Source organism: Anthonomus grandis, chromosome 17 (genome assembly GCF_022605725.1).
Source record: "Anthonomus grandis grandis chromosome 17, icAntGran1.3, whole genome shotgun sequence".
In the NCBI taxonomy this organism is placed as follows: Eukaryota; Metazoa; Arthropoda; class Insecta; order Coleoptera; family Curculionidae; genus Anthonomus; species Anthonomus grandis.
The window spans coordinates 15,201,655-15,225,089 of record NC_065562.1 but is presented as its reverse complement, the minus strand read 5'-3'; the positions used below and the strand labels follow the sequence as shown (position 1 = coordinate 15,225,089).

General features: G+C 26.4%; 1 protein-coding gene across 9 annotated transcripts in view; it reads left to right on the top strand.

Annotated features, from left to right (window-relative positions):
• LOC126746053 (complexin) overlaps positions 1 to 23,435 on the top strand; it is a 361,290-nt gene that overhangs the window by 116,503 nt on the left and 221,352 nt on the right. For 4 of the 9 annotated variants that reach the window (XM_050454149.1, XM_050454143.1, XM_050454142.1 and 1 more), the window contains exon 3: positions 7,472 to 7,511. The exons of the other annotated variants lie outside the window; for them this stretch is intronic. The gene's annotated coding sequence lies outside the window, so the exon portion shown is untranslated. The remainder of the gene's footprint in view (positions 1 to 7,471; positions 7,512 to 23,435) is intronic. 9 annotated transcript variants of the gene reach the window in all.

Genomic DNA, 23,435 nt, shown 5'->3' with positions numbered 1-23,435 from the left:
ACTTCATTAAGCTTTTAGAATAATATGAAAAATAACCCCAATTCCCTGAAGAAATGAGAAAATATTTTAAAGATTTGAAACAAGAATATCTATTTTTTTGTCCGTAAAATATGACTGATGACTCCAAAAAACAAAACTCTCGTATCTAAAATATATTTCTTTAAAAAGGTGATACGCGTTTCGTCATCTTACACGGCATCCTCAAGCCTATCTTAAGAATTTAAGACAACCGGGACAGAAACTTAAGACGTACATATTATTAGACACAACGATAAACAATGCCAACTGAAAAAATCTACTCTAGAAAAAATTTGGAAAATTACCTGCACTTGAAATACATAAAAAAATTAGAACTTTCTTTTTTTTTTTTTAAAGCATGCTTTATAGAAACATTTCCAGAAAAATTGAAGTAAATTAGAGATTTTTATTTCGAAATTCTTAAAAATTAAAAAAAATTGGATTTAGAAAATTTTTTTTAGGCAAAGATTTCCTTTAAAACATGATAATTTTCCAGAAAACGGCTCTCTAGAAAATTCGATATTCTTTAAACGTCCTTTTATGGAACAAATTCCAGGAATGTTGGTGAAAATTTGGGAAGTTTGTTTTCTTTTTAAACATCCTTAAAATATAAAAATTTTGTAAATTGTACGAAATTTCTATAAAATCTGTAAAACAAATTCTATTAAAATTTAAGAATCCAGAAAATTTTTAAAAATTCGATCGATTTTTTTTTTTAAATGTTCTCTTATGGAAATTTTTTAGTTCAAATTTAAGAAATTTCCAGGAAAGTTTATGCAGCAAGCAAATCTTAAATTTTTGAATTTTTTTACTAGAAAATTCAGTCAAATACTAAAAATTTCCTGAAAATTTGTTAAACATGTCTAATAAAATTTAATAAGTTTCCTGGAAAATTATTGAAAATTGAATATTTTTCGTTATTTTTTTTTTGGAAATTTAATAAAACATAAGAAATTTATAGGAATACTTGATAATTTTTGAGTTTTTCTAGTCTGAAAAATTCAGTAAATTACTGGATATTTCCAGAAAATTTGTTAAAAATTTCTGTTAAAATATAGGAAACACCTAGGAAAATAATTGAGAATGGGCAATTCAATATTTAAAAAATTTAGCGAAATTTCCGGAAATTTTGAATTTTGTGGATTGAAAAATTCAGTAAATTATAAGAATTTTCCAGAAAATTCGCAAAAATTGGATTTATTTTATATACATGGTTTCTATTTTCTCTTGCAAAAAATTTCCATTTTACAGAATTTTCCAGAAATACTTGTGAAAATTGTTCTCCTTTTACATTAACTTTAAAAATTAATATACAAATAATAAGAAATATTTAGAAATTTATAGTTTATAATATTTTAAAAATATACCTTTTTATGAGAGAATTTCCAGGATTTTGATTTTGGAAAATTCAAGAAATTGATTTTTTTTTTAAATTAAAAGCTTTTGGGTTTTTTAAATGGCCTTGAATGGAAAAATGTTCAATAAAACTTATGTTTTAGGAAACTTAATTTCCAGGAAAATTTATGAAAATTGGGAATTTTTGATCTTTTAAAAAAATTATTAAAATAATTAAGAAATTTCTAGGAAAGTTATTGAAAATTAAAAATTTTTGTTAAGAAAGTTCAGTGAAATTTCCAGAAAATCCCTGGAAAATTTTCCTTTAATATAAAAATTTATTTTTTCTTGGAAAGTTTATTCAATTATAAGAAATATCTAGAAAATTCATAAAAACTGGAATTTTTCGAAATTCAAGGTTAATGGAAAATGCCCATTAAAATTTAAGAAGTTTAAGAAGGAAAATTAAAAATATTTGATAATTTTTTACATTATTAAAATGCATGAGAAATTTCCAAAAAATGCTGACGATTTCTTATTATGCAAAAATATCCACTTAAATCTGAGAAATTTATCGTAAATTTTTAATTTTTTGTTTGTAAATTTCAGTAAAGTTTCCAAAAAATGCGTAGAAACATTTTTAAAATTTTCAGGTAATTAAATGAAAATTTGAAATTTTTTGGCTTTTTTGGCACGTTCAGTGATAATGTGAAACAATACTAAATAACCGCTACAATACCCCAAATCAGTAGCCCCTAAAAACAAAAAGAGCAGCAAAATAAATACTAATTATAATCAAAAGACAAAATAATAAATGACGATATCGCTATAAAATATTCAACAAATATACAAAAGAATTCGATTAAGAAAGTAGAAATGAGACATCGCTTATATATTATTCTGCTATTGTATATAAGGAATTTTGTATAAGATTTTTTTAAAATATAGCTTTCAAAGCATTATCCTATCTATTATTTTCAGTTTGATAGAAAGTTTATTATATTATATAATTTATTTTATATAACAAAAATGAACAAATAAGGAGATTTTAGGATAATTTGCAAATCTGGAAACAGTATTCTAGAAGAATATCTTTGAAATAATATAAAACATATTTCTAACAACCTGGAAAAAAAATATTCCAGGAGCTTGAAAAATTAGTGAAACTTTGTATAATTTTCTGATCCAGATGACCATTTGACTTCCAGTCTGGCACTATAGGACTCGTCAAAAGAAAAACACCTAAACAAAAGACAAACTTCATAATTACGCTCCGAAACTTTGTCTAAAATTAATTGTCTCGCTTTTCCGCGAAAAATCACGTTTCCATCCTTATTTTCGTCCCAAGACGTTTTCATTTATTTTAAAAGACAAAGTGCCGTTTAATTCCCAGGAGGGCGATTCGCGTCTTTTTTTTAAATTAACGGCTCTTTTAAGATAAGTTATTTGCTTTCTAATTCCGGTCGGTAAGTTTAAAAATGCCATTTTTCACCCCCAATTACAAGCGTTTGATTTTGATTTTGACCGATATGTTTATGCTACCGAAACCAGAAAGAACCACTTATTTATGTATGAGACCTCTCTAAGCTCTTTACGGTGTTTAAACAGGCACCCGAACTGTTTGTCCACGGATATCCAGACCGAAAGTTTCAAACTTAACCAAAGGCAAACCTGTTTGTCTTTGTTATAAGTGACTTTATTTTTCCCTAAAAATGCTCCCGAACTTCGTCTTCTTGAATTAACGTTTTTAGCTTTTTAAGCAGGTTTTACGGGGATTTTCTCTTGATTTTTACGAGCTAGTGGGGTTTATGTTAGGGCTCAGATATCCATAAAGAATTCCATTTCGTTTTGATTTAGATACATGCTTAGATATTGGTTTTTAGAGTCAACTTAGTTGAAGGTTTCATTAAATTTAATTTTAAAGTTCTTATTCAATAATTTAAGGCAAATATATATAATTTTTACCCTAATTACTCATAATAGCTAGTCGTCAATATCAGTAAATTAGAAACATTAAGAATTAACTTAATACTTTTCTTCGAACGTTATTTAAGGTCATAATCAATTCAAGTAACAGTTTTGGAAATATCCAAAATTTATGGTAGTAATGTTCATAAAAGAAGTTTCCTTAAAGGTCAGGGAGTATACATTTAAATATTCTTGCAAAATAATTTTTTTTTAATGTAACGAATATTTCCTTTAAATATTATTAAAATTTTTGGTGTAGTAAGATCAGGTGAATACTCACGGTGAAATATTCAAGGTGAATACTCACTTCAAAGTCTAAAATCTAAAAAAGTAGTGAGAATATTCTCAATAAATAAAAAGCATACGGCTAAGAGGAATATTCTTTTTATTTATTATTCTAGTCTAGAGCAGTTCAAAGTTATTACTTATTCTAGTAGTCCAATATCTGAAAAAGTAGTTAGAATATTCTCATGAAACAAAAAGCGTGTGACTCTAAATATTATTTAGGGCTTACCCGAATTTTTCAAATATCTGTGCTCTCTGTTGCACCAATTTCAAAATTATGAACTTGTTCTTTATTATGAATCTGTTCATCTGCACGTTTATTTCTAATATTCCCAGTTTTATCATAAATGATAATTTCTTTATAGTATAATTATAATTAAATAGAAATGTAACATTTATAAATATAAACTATTATCCAGCAGTAAAATAATATTTATTTAATACATTTTCAGGGAATATTCGTAATCAAATAATAGCCTATTCAATAACTGAATGTTTTTGAATTCGCTTGTTGAATTTACCTACGGAGCAAATAATAAATTAAATTGATTTAACCATGTTTCCGCCCCTCGTTATTAAAACCCTGTATGAACAATACTATTAAAAATATTTAAAGTGATGTTTTTCTGGTATAATATGATAAATTAAGAACAAAAACATTAGCAAATAGTGTTTTTCTTCCTTATTCAGACACTATTAAGAAAATGCTACCATGATGAAAAAGGTGAAAAAGTGGAATTCTCATCTATATATCCCTATTTCATTCGGAAAATTAGAAGAGTATGGTAATAAAATAATGTTTTTCGAATAATATTTTATAACCTAAGGGACAAAAACACTACTATTATATTTACGGTTTAAATATTACCAGTAAAGGGGGCAAAATAGAATCCATCTCGATTTATCCGATGTTTTCTGACAAAAACACCCTAAGCGTAAATGGAGTTTGTGTGTTTTCCTAGCTCAAAGTTCAAGAAAGTGAAACACGGAAGACAATCGATGACACGAGAAAACTCACTCTTTGAGAGTTTTCCTCTTTTTGACATTCTCACGACAGTCAGATTTGACTTTATCCAACCCTCTAAATCGCACCTCAATATCTCACGGGCTTAAAATGTCGTTGGAGGCCTCCCTGCCGCCATTAAATAAAATATCACTTAGGACACGCAAGTTCACTACCAAAATAAATAACTTTAAAACTTTTGCAGGCAAAATAAACCGAAATTGGCCCTCGGGGAGTAGCCGAAAGGGAGACGCTGATAACTTGGGGAATTTATCCTCTGCTGAGACTGTCCCCTAAATTACGACGGAAAAAAACTGAAAGTTAGATAAAATTGACTTAAATATACTTTCTTGGGGATTTTTTAAAATAAAAATTAAGGCTAAAGCGGCGTTTTAAAGAAATTCTGGAACGCAACAGTGAGTAGTGTGGACTCAAGTTAACTGAGATATATGCCTTTTTTAATTTATCAAGGATTTATTCGCTAAACTCACATGATTTATTTAAAGCAATATGCAAATCAATTTATTATTATTTATTTATTGAATATGAGAAGGTACACTACCAGCGGAAACTTCAGATGTGCTCGATTTACTGGGTCATGATTAAGTTTTCAAATTTCAGGTTTTTTGAAAATTTATTCGTTAAATAAACACGATAGTGACTGCTAAAATGACTGCATTTTAATTATTATACTAATTAATGACATTCGTATCAAGACTGTTTTAATTGAATATAAAAAATGGCTTCAAACATTTTTTCATTATTTTCTTTATTTATTAAAACTACGTTAATTTTTATTTTTAATTAATTTGTATTTGTATTTTACAGAATTTAATAAAAGGAGAATTAAAAAAAATAAATTTAGTTAATTTTAATGGCTTCTTTATTTTTAAATATGTTCATTAAAATTTTATAGGCATTGTAGTTTTTCTCTAATGAATAATATTATATTTTGTCAATAATGGAAGCCCCGATTCTTAATTTTAATTTAAGGTTTGTAATTGCTAAAGTTTAAGAAATTTTAAAATTGTTAAACTTCAATTTGTAAAAGATTTATTCGTTAAATTAAGGTAAAAATAATATTTTTTTAATAAATTATTAAAAAATTGTATTATATATTCTTAGTTTACATATAGGAATGTCTCCAGTTAATTTATTCAATAAATTGACATGATAAAACTATTAATATTATTGATTTTTTTATATTTATTTTAATTTTAGATAGTGCATTTATTATATTTACTGTAGTCATAACATTGATTAATAAAAACCTTTATAATTGGTTTTTTATTAAAAAAAAATTATTTAATAAATATACCTATAGATTTCAATATTATTAAATTTTTTTGTTTATTTTATAAACCTATTAAATGTCACTTTAATTACTTACAGTGAAATTATTTATTAATTCCATTAAACTGAAAAATTTATTTCTCATTTAATGATTTATTCATCAAGTCAATGTGAAAACGGATTAATTTTGTTCTTAGTTTGAAAATAGTATTTTTTTTAAAATATTTTTTTATGGATTTTTTTGCCCTAAAATGTCAATATATTTATATTTTTATTAACTTTTAGCATATTTATTCATTAAATCCGATGCAGTCAAGTTTATAATTGAGTTGAATTTATTCTTCAAGTTTTTATTCTTAGTTTAAAAATAGGATTTTTTTTAGTATTTTGGAATAATTTATTCACTGCAGTAACTGCGGTCAGTACATTAATGGTAAAAAAGAGTAACTTAAAAAATAATAAAAAACAAGATTTCAATAATTTATTTTTATTTTATATTTAATTTATTTTTAGGATATTTATTGGCTAAACTTATTAAATACAATTTTCTAAATATTTTTTTAATATATAAATTTAGTTATTTAATATAATAAGAATATTTAATTTTTTAATTACTTTTAGTTAAGTTATCCACTAAATCCAATAACCCAAAAATTCCTAAATTTTTTAAAAAGATTTATTAATCAACTTAAGGTGAAATATAATAATTCTTAAATAATGTTATTTTTAGTATAAAAATGGAATTTTTATCAATATTGTTTGACAATTATGTGCAATATTTTAATTACTTATAGTAAAATTATTCATTAAATCCAATCGTCTAAAATTTCTAATTTTATTTAAATGATTTATTCAATGTCAATGTCAATCTAAAATTTTTTATATATATTGTTTTTCCTGTCCTATAAATAGTAATTTTCTTGATATTTTTAGTTATTTATTTATTAAATAATTTAAAATAACTAAAGAAACCATATGTATATATTATATGAGCATGTAGACCATGTATATAATAAGCATTTTTTTGTATATTTCAGTGATAATAATTAGTATTTTATTTAAAGAATTTATTCAATAAATTTACTTATCTCAAATACTAATAATATTCAATTTGTATATTTTTTTTTCGATTTATTTATTAAGTCAAGTTAAAAACTTATTTTAAACGTAAATCAAAGTTTATTCCTTAAACTCACTGTAGTAAATAATCTCATCACATTTGAAATCTCCTTACATTACTTTTCTAGATATTTACCTTCAAAGTCAGACTTTCTTTATGGATCTTACTACACAAAAAGCTAAATAATTCCAAAAATATTACTTGAACTTATTTAAATCCTAAAGAATATTTTTCCTAATCAAATGCTGTTTACTTTGAAAAAATATTCCTATTAGTTTCCTAGATATCCGAATTGAAAGTAAATATACACAAAAAAAACCAACCTAATAGCCATTTAAATTATGCATAAAATCCTCGACAATATTCCTAATAAAACGTCGGTAATTACGAAAAATCGTTAATCCTTAAGCCAAAACTAACGACTCGTTTTTTTTCTTTCCTAATTACAGGGCAGAGGAAGGACTAAGAGACCCTAAAAGCCATCGACAAGTAAGTGAATTTTTAATTAAAACTATAAAACGACTATTAAGAGTTCCTGAAAGTCTTGGTAGACCTGGTCGCTGTTTGCATATAAACTTCCCTTAATTAGCGGAACTTAAGGGCTGTTGGTGTCTTCTTTTTCTTATATAATTAAGTATAAAAGTAAATTTTTTTAAGGGTAAATTAATTTCTTTAATGCTTACTAACGCCCCTCATTTATTCATTTGTGATTTTTTTTCCGTTTGTAGCTAATGTCGTTCTTTGATATCCATAAATTAGAAATTGATTTATGCCATTATTTTTAATAAAAGACGTAATATTTACAAAACTAATTAAAGGGAAAAATTCACATTTTCCTCGCTTTTCCTTACATTTCCAATTAAAATTTCGCTTCGGCTCCATCAAAGTTATAATAATTAAAAACGTTTAAACTCTCGAGGTTAGTTCAAGGAAGCATTAAGTTTCCTTTAAATGAGGAGAGCCTTTGGCTATTTGTTGTTTTAAGTTTTCGTTTTTCTTAAAAATTAAAATTAATATTTTTTATGCCATAAAATATTTATTACAGTACTGCTTTTATCGGCTCACTATAAGTATCAAGTTTCCTTGATCTTACTTTTAAATATTTATCACAGCAGTGATTTTATTGGCTTATTCAGTACATACGTTTTTGTGTTCTTTTATATGTGATAAACTGTTTATAATTGAATAATATATTTTTTTCGTTTTTGCTTTAAATGTTAAAAAGTGATAGCATATATCACATTCGTAGAATTATTATTATTTTTTTAATATATATCACGGCAGTAATCTTATTGATTTATCCAGTGGATATATTTTTATATTTTCTATTTCGATTTTATATGTAATAATTTTTTTTTACAATTTTATATTTTCCCTATTGGGCTTAGTGATAAGATGTTTATTATGCTTGTGATTTTTAAATAAAACTTGACTTTAAAAATTTATTTTAGCAATGATTTATTGGCTCAACTAGTATACATATTTTTATCTTTCATCACATATTTGATCACATATTTATCACATTAGAGATTTTTGAGCCGCATTAACATGAAAGTAAAAATATTTATTTCGATAGTGATTTTTGAAATGTTTCTTTGGTCAACAAATAGTTTTCCTTATTATGAACATTTATTCGATAAAGTTTTTATAGGATATTTTTTAGTATCTAATTTTTTGGCTTAATATTTATCATATCAGTGATGTTCACATGGACCGACCTAAAACATGCTTTGAAAATATTTATCTCGTCAGTGATTTTTTATACTTTAATTACTGTAATAATATTTTTTTCTTTTATAAACCTAAACAGAATAAAATATTTATTTTGATAGTAATATTTAAAATTCATTAGTGAAAAAACTTATTGCACTTTTTCTCTTAAAGGTGATTTAATATTTATCACGTCAGTGATTTTTACGTGTACTGAAAAAATATAAATATGTATTCCACCAGTGATTTTATGAGTTTATTATAAATTACTCAATCATTTTTCTAGTAGTCACAAATATCTGAAAAGCCATAAAGCATTTATCACAATGGAGATTTTATAAGTGTTTCAACGTAAAATAATGAAGATGCCGAAGCATTTATCTCACTATTGATTTTTTATGGGTGTATAAATAGTTTTCTTGCCTTTTTCGAAGCTAATAGGATAAAATATTTATTAAATAAATATATTTATAGTTTTTTATTTTTTGACGTAAAAGTTATATTTACGACCTAACTGATTTTTAAAATATGGTGTTTTTTACTTAACTGCTTCAGATTCAGTAAAATATTTATTTTATTAATAATTACCGCTATAATATTTATCAGTGATTTTTTAAATATACTTCTGATATAAATTATTTTAATTATTTATTAAATTAAGAATTAACATAGTTTTTCCTTTTTTGGCATAAAAAAGATAAATTTATCACATCAGTGATTTTTAAGTACATTTTCTTAAAAAAAAAATATTTGTAATTATTTATCCCGCCAGTGATTTTTCCATAAAAATTATTTTACTTCTTTTAGGTAAAAAAATGCCTTAATATACTAATTTATTTAGGATTGTCATTTTTTTTGTTCAGAAAAATATTTATTTTATTAATAATTACCACTATAATATTTATCAGTGATTTTTTAAATATACTTCTGATAAAAAATATTTTAATTATTTATTAAATTAAGAATTAACATAGTTTTTCCTTTTTTGGTATAAAAAAGATAAATTTATCACATCAGTGATTTTTAACTACATTTTCTTAAAACAAAAAAATATTTGTAATTATTTATTTCGCCAGTGATTTTTAAAGGGTATTTAATGAAATAATATTTTTCTCTAAAACAGTTTATCACATATAAGGGAACACAAAAAGGTATGTACTGAATAAGCTAATAAAATCACTGCTGTGATAAATATTTAAAAATAGGATCAAGGAAAGTTGGTACTTGGTGAGCTGATAAAAGCACTACTGTAATAAATATTTTATGGCATGAAAAATAAAATTTTTCTCTGGACTGATATAAGATTTATCAGTGATTTTGTACGTGCATTAACTCAAAAATATTTTTTTTATAAAAATTTATCACATCAGTAGTTTCATCTTCATTGATTGTTTTCCAGCAAAAATTAATTATCACATCGGTGATTTTCTGTAAATAAAAAAATATTTGTGAACATTTATCTTGCTAGAGATTTTGTAAGTATGTTTTTCGTAAATTAGTATATCACTATTTTATTCCTTACAAATGTTTAATTATCTTAAAGTTGACCAGCAGTTCCTAATTAGACTAAATTACTTATTTTGATTTTTCATAATAACAATCAAAATAATTTTTTGAAAAAAATTATTTTATATCTCTTATCTAATTACATGCCATAAAATATTTAATTTAATTATAAGTTTTTATATTTTGCTTTAAAGGTGATAAAATACTTATCACACCAGTGATTTTAACCTGTCTGTTTTCCATGAATTAGCAAATCAGTGCTTTATTTTTCGTAAATGTCTTAGTATTAAAAAATATTTATCTCACAAGTGATTTTTTAGAAGTTCATTTAATGTTAACCAATTTTTTCCCTTATTGGCTATTTTTGTGATTATTTATCACATCAGTGACTTTCCTGTGGAATTTCTTGAAACAAAAAAATATTTGTAAACATTTATCCTGCCAGTGATTTTTTAATAAAAGTTTTTATAAAATATTTAACTTATTTGTGATGATTTTCCACTTTTTAGTTTAAAAGTGATATGATATGTTTCATTTCAATGATTTTAAGGTGTTTATTTAGCACTAATTACTAAATCATTGTTTAATTGTTCAAAAATATCGTTTTTTTTGACATCGGTGATTTTTCAGGTGCCATGACTCAAAAATAAACTATTTTGTAAATATTTATCTTGACAAATGGTTTTGTTGAAGTGATTTTGATAAATTTTTAGCTTACCAATAAAATATTTTATCACATCAATGATTTTCATACACATTTTTCTTACACAAAGAATAATCAATTTATTTCGAAAATATCTTTAATGCCTTTAACAAGAGAATAATCAAATATTTATCTCATCAGTGATTTCAAACACCACCCATGCTTGATTATAATAAATACCCATCATGCTGCTAGTTTTCTTATACACACCACGCCCATATTTCTAGATAGATCCGCTTATTAATAAACGAGAAACTTTTGAAAACTTATTCCAATTTCTATGTGCCACCCGCAAGCGAAGTTTCCCAATAAAATATGCACTATCCATGCTCCGGAAAGCTCCGTCTAGTCCGAGTTGTCCTTATTGTTCGTGCAGAAGGAAACTCGACAACTGGGAACAACAAGGAAACGAAATGCAGATAACTAGGGACCTTTTGTTTTCGGAAGTACCAGAAAAGTTCGCCGGCATAAACATCCAATTTACCGCCGATGATTAAATTAGTATGCAAACATTGTTTTTCCAAGTTTCAGTTTAACAAACGGAAGAATTTAATTAAAAATCTATTTCTCGCCGGGATTGTGTTAGTTTCTTCGGTTAATTTGCATTAATAAAATGCTGCAGCCAAAAAAAAAATCTTATTAAGCGAAATATATGATTTGAAATATAAAATGTCTTTTTCCGGTTTAAACGAGTGCTGGAAAACTGGATATTTTGTAGCGGTAACGGCACCGGTTCGTTTTCCCGTTTGTATTTTTCGAAAAAGCAATTTTGGTTTTTCCACGGAGTTTTGCTCGCATTGTGTAACTCGATTCCCAATCTTTTTTGAATAGGCTCGAGCTTTTATAATAAACGTTTTATTGTATTCGTTTGGTCTTACAAAAGGGATATACTAGACGCTTTAAGTTTGTTTTATATTAAAATTTTACAGAATATCATTTTCAAGGTAGATAAACGTTTAAGATCACTGTTAAAATTTTTTTTTTATTTAAGGCGGCAAAAAAGCAAACTATCAAAAAATTAAAAAAAACTAAATCACTGATACATTAAATAAAAAAATACAATAATTTTAATTACTACGCTTCTTAATTTGTATTAAATCAAAATCCCTGTTAAAATATTAAGACAGCATAGTTTTTTATTCAGGTTTGGCTAAATCACTGACGTGATAAATAATTTATTATTTTTAATCAAACTAAGTGGAAAGAAAATTGTTTTTTGGTTCAAGGGTGACAACTCTTTCAAATCACTGCACTGATTTATGGTTCCTAGGCAAATAAAAGAATATAATAAAATTCACTTTTACCTAACTAAGTACTTTTAATACCAGTAAAAAGTACTTACCTTACTGACTCTATTAAGTTGCTCAAGTTAGGGTTAGCCAAAAGAGTGAAGGGTAAAAAAACCTTTTTTTCCTTGGTTTTTTACCTTTTTATAGTTGTAAGGTTGAAGTGCATAAACCACCCTATTTTTTAAAGGAGGTATTTATCACGCCAGTGATTTAAAGCCTTACCAATCTTAAAATAAAAAAAAATACTTAGAATTTATTAGGATATTCATCTTACAAGACTTAATAAATTATTTACTAAAAAAGAGATTTTATAGTAGTCCTTCCATTGAAAAAATATGTTTTCCTTAAAAATTAAATGTTTTTGTCCCAGCAATGATTTTCAATTCTTAAGAATCTCTTATCAGTGATTTTTTGTGGAACAATCAAAGCAGATATTTGCCTTTTAACAACTTATTTCAACGGTTATTTTTATTTAGATTACTGGTCATAATTATGTTTTTTCTTTAAAAATTATGTTTTTATCACAGTAGTGATTTTAAGTTCTTAACGGACCCTTGTCTGATCAGTGATTTTTTGAAAAAGATAAAAGCAAAAGACACATTTGTTCCTTAACGACTTGTCGCCAGTGATTTTATTTAAATTAAATTTATAGCTTAAATAACTGTTAAGTTTTCTTTTAAATATTTTTCAAAATAGTATTTTTTTTTACTCAAAAAATATTTTATTTCAGATGTGATTATATAGATTATTTTATGTCGAACTTTTATAGGTATAAACTATTTATTTTAACAGTGACTCTAATAGTACTTATCATCATTTATATACCTACAAATTGTAAAACACTCGTCATAAATATTTCAGCAGTGATTTTAATAATTTATAAATGTTTTTTAGTTTGCTTGAAACTCGTGAAATAACTTGCATAAGTAGAGAATTATTTCTCACTACTATACAGGGTGTTTGGGTGTTTTCACGTTTTTTTTTTACATTTGTATTTAGTTTGTAATGTATCCTGAATCTAAAAAAATCAATATCAAGTACAAATAATACCGAAATAATTCGTTTTGAGCTCAAAAAGTTAATACAAGTAGCAAAAAAAGTTATGAAAGGTAACTTTAACTCGACGCAAAAAAAAACTAAAATCTATCAAGATGTTCAGGTGGTTTTAAAAACATTTCCAGTTAATACTCTTTTCAATGATATATGATGTGTAACACAAAGCCGACTAACTTGCCCCATTTCATGGCTTTAAAGGAAAATAAAGTTAAAACTTTTTTTTTTTAATTTTATGTATTTATTTCAAAATTACAAATTTTGTTGAAAGTGCCCTCCCCTGGCTCTTATACATGCCCTACATCGCCGTCGCATCTCTTCTCTGACGGTTAGAAACGCGGCATTGATTCTTTTAATTAAGTGGTCTAAATTGTCAATTTCCACCTCGTACACGAGTTCTTTCTCACGTCCCCATGCGTAAAAATCAAGAGGGGTTAAATCAGGGGACCGAGGAGGCCTTGCGATGGGACCTGCTCTTCCGATCCACGAATTGGGAAAAGTATTGTCCAGAAATTCTCTAACGGCGAAATTAATAAATAAAAAAAATTGACGTAAATTATTTATTTACCTTAGTGGTGATTTTTAACTTAGAACCTAATTTTTTCAATTGATTTTAAAATATTTGTTTTTTATTTAATTTATTTCATAATCAATAAAAAAAAATTATTAGTGATTTATTTATTTATGACTACTCTATAACGATTAAAAAATTAATTGTTAAGATTCATTAATTTATTTATGTCAGCAGTGATTTTTAATTAATACTCAAAAGCAAAATGATTTTCTTTTACGTATTTAAGAATGAAAAATCTCTGTATTGATTCTATTAATTTACACTATACCGAAAAGACTAAAGAATCAATAATTTATGGTTTTTGACTATTGAGTGATTTTGGCATGATATTTGAATTTTTTTACTAATTTAAGCATGAACTTTTATACACATTTTTAAATAAAACCTGCTATATACCATCAAGCTCTAAAAAACAAAACAAATCAAATCTTTAAGTCATTTTTTAATAAAAAAAAGTGATAAATAATTTCAGTTTTAATCAATATAACAATTTACAAGTATAACAAAAAAAAACTATTTTTAACTAGTTGAAGGGTGGAAAATCTTCCAAATAACTGCATTAATGAATATTTTATGGTTCCTAGGCTAATAAAAGAAACCCTTATTTTAAACTGGGTCGATAAATCCACAAAATCACTTCAGAAATAAAGATTTTATCATACAATTGCATATTCATACACGATATAATTTATTTATTAAATCAGCACTAGTAAGCAGAATTTTTTTACTAACTCTGCTACGATAAAATATTTATCACAGTAGTGATTTCAACCGCTTTTGGCGCGAGATTTGAATGTTTTACTAATTCAAACAAATTTTTGCTTTATATACTCAAGTAAAAAAAGAAACACATTTCCAAGCAACTGAAATTTTAAAATTCATATCGTGCAAGCCACATACCCCGGCCATATAAATACATTTCGGTTTTAATTAAAAAGCTTTGGATAATGTGCTTTTTTTATGGGGATAACGTATGCTAATGTCTGTTTTACATACAGGAGGGAGATTGGGATATAAATTAAAAAAGGGGCTGTGCCTTTAATTTTTCTTTGAACAGTGTCGTGAATGCTTATATAATTTAGAAGAAAATTAGATTTTATGTATTAAACATAAATTAAATAAAAAGTAATTTATATATACCCTTATAAGATATTGAGAAGAAGTTTTCAAAGCACATTTGCAGAAAATCAAACTGCGTGAGAAAAGTATAATTTCCAAGTGATCCAAGTCATAATAAAGACGAAGAAATGTGGAAAGTCAAACTAGAGTACAGAAGATGTGAAGTTCTATTGAGACAAAGAAAACTGAAAAATTCACATGCTTTTTCTTTCCCAGATTTTTGAAAAAAAAGAATTTTGATATAAATTCGGCCTTTAAAAATTCCAATATATAACCTTCTACATCTCCTCCAGACTTTCCTACAGGAACTTTCCTCATCTGACCTATTTTTACCGCCTCAGCAGCAGCTCGATACAATTCATAAACAATTAAAAGCGAAATTTGAAATGTCTCCGATGAAACCTAGCAGCGAGTTAATATGCAATTCCATGGAAATCAGGGAAAAGGGTGTTGAAGAAATCTCGCTGGATGGAACTGGAATACGATACGTTCCCTCGGGCGTTCACAGTTGCAAGAATATTAATTTGTTGGTAACTTTCGGGCGGGCACAGATGCACTTTGAATGCTTAAGCCCTAAGGGATAACCGGGAATAAATTTATGTGCCAAGTTTTCCGCATGGAATTTCTGAGGAGGTTGTATAAACCGGGACGTGAGGTTAGTGAGCACGTTAAAAATTTAGGTTATGTAGACTTTGAAAGTCTCTGCTATGTGTATAAGTCAATCTGGCTAATTAATATTTTTAGAATGTTCTGATGGAATAAGAAAAAGTCTACAATATTTTCTATTTGACACTCTCTTAATATAGACTCTTTTGTTACGTTTAAACCTAATTTTTCCCTTAAGTATTTCCTGAAAGCTCTCACGTACAGCTTTAATAATAATTCAGGCCCAACTAGAGTCGAAACTTTATTATACAGTAATTACAGCTATACACCAAAAACACTAACCTAGAGTCCCGGATCCCAATTTTCTAAACGAATTACGCTGAAAATTTCACGCTTGCCAGGCATCATTTTCTAAGTAAATTGAAATAATAATTTAATTGTTACCGGGAGGTCAGCTTTTGATATTCTGGAGAGGTGCTGGGGAGGTGCTTGGAAAGTTCGAATGGACTATAGAGTTTAATTGGTTAAGCATTTAGAACTTATGGACATATTTCATTTAGAGTTGTGTGTAACATTTACATATTAATAAAGCTAATGTAATGCATAACTTAAGTGGATATACCTAAAGTTTTCTCTTAAAATCATTTAATAAATTAGTATTTATTATTTATTTAATAAATTAGCATTTAAATTAATTAGACAGTTTTCGAAGATGCATGTTTTTCGACGCTTTACATAGACGTAAACGTTATCTTAGCCGCTGTTTGACAGGTCCCCAAAAAGGGTTTTCGAAATAGGTGACATGTTTACCGCTGACTTAACGATAGCAAAAAGCTTCATTTCCAAAAATGCCTTTTTATTGTTTTCTTTTTGATTATTACTTCTTAAATTTCCTAACCTCATTTTTATTTAATTTAAATTTTGCAGCTCTAGAACCAGACAGAAATTATTGTATATTTTGCTGGAACAACATAGGGAATATTTGCTAGGATGTTCATTAGAAGTATTTGGTCATCTTCATCATTAAATCTGACCCTACTTCTCTTTAATTTTGTCAAAACACTGGAATTTAGATTTGGGTTAGTCGTAGTCATTGTTCAAATCAAAATTCATCAAAAAAACAAATTTCTTTTTTCAGACAAAAGGAGATTAAATAAACTTGAATTACTTATTATTAGTGTTTGACAATAATGTACAGCATTAATGCGTATGTGTTTCGCTATGTTTATCTATGTCTATCGTCCCTAAGATAGCGGAAGGTGCCGGTAGGGATATACGATAAAGGACACTTCAAATGTCATGCATGTCAATTAGTGGTTACCGGTCATACTTTTTAATGGTTTCGAAAACTGTCTATTGATAATATAATACAGCTTAATGTTTTTTCATACTAATGGATATTTTCATTTAGAATTTGTATCATTTACATTTTTTTAATTCATTTAATAAACAAGTATTAATTTTTTTAAAGTTTGGGAACATTATTTGGGAAATTATTTGACAATATAATGCAGCTTATTATTGATCAATCCAGGTATAGGAAAAAAGGGTGTTTTTAATTATTAATAGATATTTTCCACCCTGTATTATTTTATTATTAAGCCGCCAATTTTAAATACAAAGTATCCATTAATGTGAAAAAAAAACAAAAAAGTTAAAATTAAAACTACTATACAGGTCGGTTTAATGAACTTTTAGTTTGTGGGTCGTGTCCGTTTAAATTATGCATTTTCTAAATTAATTATATTATTTTAATTTTTTTAAGACCATATTTTTTGTTACTTAACTAAACAGTTTAAATTAAAAATTTAGTCCCTAGTTTGGTATTTTTTAAGAAAAGGTGACTCATATCCCATTACGTTATGCATGAAATGAATTATTTTTTATTTTCGAGGCAATTGATATTTTAGTTTATTTCTTCTAGACATTTTAAATTAGCCTAATGAAAAAAATAAAAAATGACTCCAAATTCCTGGAATAAAATTATATATCACTTCCAATGCCTGCAAAACAAAAGCAATTGCTTCAAATTTTAGGAAAAACTTCCAGGTTCCAGGAAATTTAAATAATGTTAGCAGTTTTTTTTAAGACTTCTTTTGTATAATTAAGTCTTTTTCCTGATACTTTTAGGTACAAAGTTATTTAAACAAATTAAAATTGAGTTTAATTTTTTAAACAATTTTTTATGATTTTTCAGTTCACTTCAACATATTATTAATTAAATAAATTTGTATGTAACTTTTTTGTGTTATTTATTAATCCTTACGTAATTAATTCTTCTTTCAAACGTTAAAAATAGACAATATTTAATCTATTTTTAACAATGAAATATAAATATTAATTACACAATGCATAATAGCTTAATTTAGTCAATTTTAAATAAAACGTCAATCGCATCCACTTAAGTTATGCATTACGCAGATTTTTTTATCATGGGTTTTATTTATTCTATTGCAAATGGATATTTACATTCAGAATTTGTATCATTTACATATTTATTTAAAAAAATGTAATGCATAACTTAAATGCACGCGACTGACCATTTTTTAAAATTATTAATTAAACCAGTATTAATTGGTTTAGAGTTTAGATTAAGTGCCAATATAATGCAGCTTGATATTGATCGATCAATGAGAAAAACAAGTATTTTTACTTACTTATGGATATTTTAATATATAATTTGTACCATTTACATATATAAAAATAACGTGATGCATAACTTAACTGCACACGACTTATGTTTTCTTTTAAAATCAATTAATAAAGCGTTAATCATATTTTTAGTCCATACTGAACAAGCCTTTAAACCAGTTCGGAATTGATGTGATCCTACAGAACCAAAAGAAGAATTTTTAAAGTTACTATCAGTTCCCAGCATGATACATAGCCCGAACTTTCGAACATCACTTAAAAGCCGAGATAACAAAGTCGAAAATCCGACTATTCTTTCAAAAGTGAACGGGGAAAAATGCGAAAAGTTTCCGCGAAAAGATCAAGAGTTTTATCGGAAACTTAAGACTTCGAACGTAATTTTTCCTAAAATATTTCCTAGGAACTGATTAAATTTGAGAAATAAATCCCGTTTATATGAATGTTTTTCATATATATATAGTTGAGATACAAAGCGAAAACTATTCCTAGGGAGATTTATGTCTTGGAGCCAAATGCGAGGCGTAAAGTGCTAAGCTGCATAATGCGCCTAATCTAAGCGGGGAATTTCGAAAATGTACGAGTGAGCCCTTAAAATATGCGCCACTTAAAAGGACCCATACACGCTTTCTCTTTAAATGGTTTTTGGGGTGATTCGTTTCCTTTTTATGCTCGTTAATGTTTGAGTTTGCCAAGAAGAATAAAACAGCATACGACATGGCTATTCTACAAGAAAATTGTGGATTTTTAACCCTATCGCCTCCATTACTATTCCTCTTTGCTGATTGTTTTGACCCTTTTCCAATTATATTTTTTTTGCAATCGATCGATTTAGAGAATCACTCTATATTTGTTTGAGCCCTAATTTAATCGCACTTACTGTAGAATTCGAGATTTTACAGTAAAATATCTAAATAAATATTTAAAATTATAGCGAATTAACAATTAAACAAAACAATTGACGAGCTTTTATTTAAAGGTAAATTATGTTCATAAGAAGCAATTTTTTTGGAATTCTTTGCCTTTTTTTAAATATAAATGAAGCATTTATTTTTCTATTATTAAGCCTTCAGTTTTGAGTACAAAATATTCATTATTATCTATAATTTTACGTAATTTGCAAAAACCTAGAAAAAAATTATATAATGCATAACTTTAATGGACATGATTATTTTTTTTATTTTTAATTTCAAAGCCATTCAAAATGCTTTTTTTACCGTTTTATTATTTTTCAAAAAACGCTGAAATAAGTGTCTAATAAATTAAAATAAATATTTGAAATTACGTTTGAGTTAACAATTAAACAAAACATCTTACAAGCTTTTATTTAAATATAAATTATGTTTATAAGAAGCATTTATATTGGAATGATTTGTATGTTTTTGATTATAAATGGAACAACTGTATTTTTCTATTATGGAGCCCTTTAATTTGGGTACAAAATATCCGTTATTATGAAAAAACAAAAAAGTTTTAATATATCGGGTCTGGTCAATAAACTCAAGTTGTGAGTCGTGTCCTTTTAAATTATGCATTGTATAAATTATTTTTCGTTCTATTCAGGAATTTCAAATAAAAAATGACTTCAAATATCTAAAAGAAACTAAAAATTACTTTTCTGGTATTCAAATTCCTGGAATAAAATTGAAAATAACTCCACATATCTGGAGAACAAATATAATGATTCAAATTTTAAGAAATACTATTTTTTTGCATCCAAAAATTATATTCAACCAATTCCTATGTTGGTTTTTTTGGTTTTAAAATTTTAAATAGACAATAAACAGCAGCATAATTAAGTCATTTCAGAAGAGAACGTTACTCGTATCCAGTTAAGTTATGCATCATAAAAAGATATATTTTTATAAATATCTTGTATATCTGAAACTATTGCCCCAAATACTGTTTTTAATAACATCATTAAAAACCATAAATTCCCTAACAAATTAAATTAAATCACTAGCAAAATATTAAGCCAAAGTTACATATTTCTAAGCTTTCACGGGGAAAACGTCTTGGTCCAGGGACGGTATTATTTTCCCGAGAGAACTTAATAAAACTCCCATAAATCAAACCAAAAGGCGCGGCGGGTATAAATCCTTTAATAAAGATTGTTACGTAAAGCTTTTATGCCTTAAATGCCCTGCCTGTCAGTTGCAGCACACTTGAATGCCGGTCAGACTTTTAAGTTTAGCTTTTGTATTGGCCGACTTATAATGTTAGAATTTTTATTATCGGTATTATATAAAATGTTAACCCTTTTATATTATATAACTTTTAAGAATGATTTATACATAATCTCAAAAGGTTAGGTCAATGTTATATGCATAACTTAAGTGGATACGACTTACATTTTATTGGAAAATTAATTTAAATTTTGTAGAGGGTTGAGTTTTAGAGAGAGTGTAAATGGGTTATTAGGGAAACATTGTTGGAAGCGTTTTGTGCCTGGTAAATGTAAAAAGTTCTGCAAAAAATTGTTTATGCACAATTTATAATTAGAAATACTTCAAAAACTCATTAAGTTCCATGAGAAAATTGAAAAAAAAAGCTTTTAATTATAATAAAATTCTTTCTGAAAAATACAAAAAATAAAAAATTGCTTGAAATACCAAAAAAAAAATTAAATAAATTTATAAAATGCGATTGCCTGTAAGAGTCAAAATATTACGTCACTCATCTTGAAGAAAAAATGGTAAAAGTGCTCTGGCTGCATTATAGAAACTATAGAAATAAAAAATGAATTTAATAAAGAAAAAAATTGTTAATAAAACAAAAACTCAAAAAAAAAACAGGAATTTCTAAAATGAAAGAGAAAGGTAGGGTTCAATTGTCGGCAAAATAAGAAATTAAAATGATGTAGAAAATGGAATTAAATCAATTCAGCTAAGTAGAATTACTTTAATTTTCTCCAGATGTCAATTATTTCATTTTTCCAGGTAGTTGAGTTTTTTTTTATTTCTTGACTTTTTTCAGACTTATACTTATATTTCAAGCTTTGTATTTATTTTTTCATATTTTCCAATAATAGAGAGTTATTTTGCATTGCAGTTTAGATATTTCACGTTATTTTGTTTTAGGTTTTCCAGGCGTTTTCCATATTTTACGTCCATATTTTATGTTATGTCTTTTAAACATTTAAAGTAATATTTTACATTTTTCAGTAGATATCGACGTTTCGAGCTCCATAGATTCATCCTTAGAACGCTAAAAAGGAGAATATTTTTAAAGATTTTCCAGGCTTTCTTAGAAAAAAAAAATGTTACGTAATTTTTCTTTTTATTCTTTTAGGCCTTCAAAGAATTGGAAAATAATTCTTTACGTTTTTCAGAACTTTAACGTAATATAATACTTTTATCAAAACATTTAAATTATTCTATCTCACGAAACCAATTTTTGGATTTAGGTCCAAATAAAACAAAAATCTTTATACTTACATATCGATGTTTCGACATGTATAAATTTATCCTCAGGAAATTAAATAGAACAACTAGAAAGAACAATAGAACAAACTTTTCTTAAAAATGTTTGTATCTTCAGGCATTTGCAAAAACATAGGAAGAAATTATATGATGCATAACTTTAATGGACGTGATTATTTTTTTTCTTAATTTCCTACATTTTTTCCCAAAAAAAGGAATTTTTCAAAAATTTGAATTAAAATTGCTGTGCCAAGAAAGAATATTCTTTAAGAATACTCTTAAAAATTTGTAATTTTTTTAAAAAACGCTGAAACAGATATTTAATAAATTTAATTAAAAATTCTGCATAAGAATTTTTAATTAAATATAAGCATTTTTTGATTTTTAAATTAAGAATTTCAAAATATTTTTTCTTTTAACAATTTATAATTTAAAAAAAAATGCTGTGATAAGTGTTTAATGAATTCAGTTAGAGAATCCATGTATGAATTTTGAAACCTGCATGTTTTCTGCAGGTTGGTTGGCTCGTTTTTTTTTAATTTAAAATTTATTTAAAATGTTTTTTTTTTATCCTTTTATTATTTTTCAAAAACCGCTAAAATAAGTGTCAATTGCAATGTGCAATTTTTTCAGATTCCTAGGCAATTAAAGCAATTTCCATAAATAATATTTTCATTATTAAAGTAATTTTTTCAATACAAATTCTGAATCAGATCTTTAATAAATAGACAAGCATATATTTTTTATTTTTCGGAGCATTTAAACCTCACAAATTGTAAATTTTTGATCTTTAAAATCAGCTTTCACAATATTTCCTGCCTGATAAATAATTTATTTAGAGCATAACTTAAGTGCACCTGCTTGTCTTTTTCTTTTTTATTACAAAATAATAAAGCCAGTAAGTAGATATTAATGTTTTTTTCCTATCAAGGGTGACCTTCCATGCCCCGGAAACATTCATAAACCATAAAACTATGCATCCCTTAAAAGTTCCACTATATGGTTACTGCTCACGTCTTCAAGATTGCTTTGACAGAAAGTATATAGACCCCGGACTCCTGCGGGATTATCGCACTCCAGGATCCGGCTGCTCCTTTTCAAACCGCAACCCCGGAATAATGTGAAAGCTTTAGAAACGTTACGGGTCTTTTATCAAGAAACTATCCTGGTTTTCCTTTCACCCCTTGGAATCCACCAATGTTGCATTTTTCTCTCGATCAAAATATGGTAATTTCATTTAGAAAACTTGAAAAAAAAAACTCCCTTTTGTCGGGTGATAATAAAAAAAGGCGTTCCGGCTGAATTAGCACCGTTTTTATCTGGCAAAACGTGTGGCGAAATTAATGTAAATTTGCTGCGAACAACTGCACGTGTACGCTTTTAAATTTAAAGGGAGATGTGTGTATGTTAACTGAGTTAAGCCAAAATAGCCACAAGTATTAGAGTCATCAAAACGTCGTGATATTTCACGTAACACTGCGCCGTGGTGAAGTTTAGTTGCTTTAAAACTTTTAGTGCACCGTAAAACTATAATGCAACAGTTTTGTAACTGGCGGGGACTTTATTAACTGGGCTTTTATTTAATTAAAGTTTAATTCCCGTAGGAGGAGTTTGCACTATTTTCAGGGAGTTAAAGTTATTAGTTGGAGACCTTAAAGTTCTTTTTATTTTCTTTCAGGTAATTTTTCATTTTTTCCAGGCAGTTGAGCATTTTACCCAGGTATAATGGGCTTTTTGGCTTCATTTTAAAAGAAAACGGTAATCGTGTACATTTAAGTTATG